We start from the raw sequence: 906 nt of genomic DNA, 5'->3' as shown, positions 1-906 counted from the left end.
GGCCGAGCCCCCCCCCCCCTTCTCTACTCTACAACGGGAGGTGTCCCCCCTCTCCAACGCCCCCTTGGTATCCAGCAGTTGCAACTCACCACCCCCACCCCTACGTGCACCAACAATCCAGCAGGACCACAACAGACTATCTTCTGGCCCAGCCAAGGGGCCCAGGTTGGACTGTGTGTGTGTGTTGTGTAATTGGTTTAGTGCGGGAGGTTTCATTGGGGTGGTAGCGTGTGAGTGGGGATGAGTGTAATCAATGAGTTTATTATTGTATGTTATATGGTATATAGTAAATTGTTTAACTATATAAGTGGTGTCCTCTCACTCTCTCCTAGATTAGATTATTGGGTAAATAGTGAAAATTAGAGCATCCCCCTACGGTAAATATACAGTCCTTTACAGGCTCCCGAACATTTGTGAAAGAAGCAGTGAGGAGGTCCTGGGTAGGGTGGATGTCACCACATATGAGCAACATACCACAAACTAAACAGCTAATTGGTTATTTTCCCTTGTGTGTTCTTGTGTGTTTTACTGCGTCTGCATTATGTGGGAACCTTTTACAGCACACTGAACAACTAAATGGTTTTTCTCCAGCGTGTGTTCTCATGTGTTGCGTCAAATTCCTCTTAACAGAAAAGCCTTTGCCACAAATTGAACAAATAAATGGTTTTTCACCTGTGTGTGTTCTCATGTGTTGCGTCAAATTCCTCTTAACAGAAAAGCCTTTGCCACAAATTGAACAAATAAATGGTTTTTCACCTGTGTGTGTTCTCATGTGTTGAGTCAAACCGCCATTTTGAGAAAAGCTTTTGCTACAAACTGAACAATTAAATGGTTTTTCACCTGTGTGTGTTCTCATGTGTTGAGTCAAACCGCCATTTTGAGAAAAGCTTTTGCTACAAACTGAAC

The 906-nt window shown here is 43.7% G+C and overlaps 1 protein-coding gene across 1 annotated transcript in view; it reads right to left on the bottom strand.

Annotated features, from left to right (window-relative positions):
• Nucleotides 1-851: 851 nt before the first annotated feature.
• LOC133632090 (zinc finger protein 2-like) overlaps nt 852-906 on the bottom strand; it is a 2,580-nt gene continuing 2,525 nt past the window's right edge. The window contains exon 2 of the mRNA XM_062024325.1: nt 852-906. This exon is cut by the window's right edge and continues 638 nt beyond it. The gene's annotated coding sequence lies outside the window, so the exon portion shown is untranslated.

The sequence above is a fragment of the Entelurus aequoreus genome, linkage group LG17 (assembly GCF_033978785.1).
Source record: "Entelurus aequoreus isolate RoL-2023_Sb linkage group LG17, RoL_Eaeq_v1.1, whole genome shotgun sequence".
Classification (NCBI taxonomy): Eukaryota; Metazoa; Chordata; class Actinopteri; order Syngnathiformes; family Syngnathidae; genus Entelurus; species Entelurus aequoreus.
This window is presented reverse-complemented; position numbering and strand designations above follow the sequence as displayed.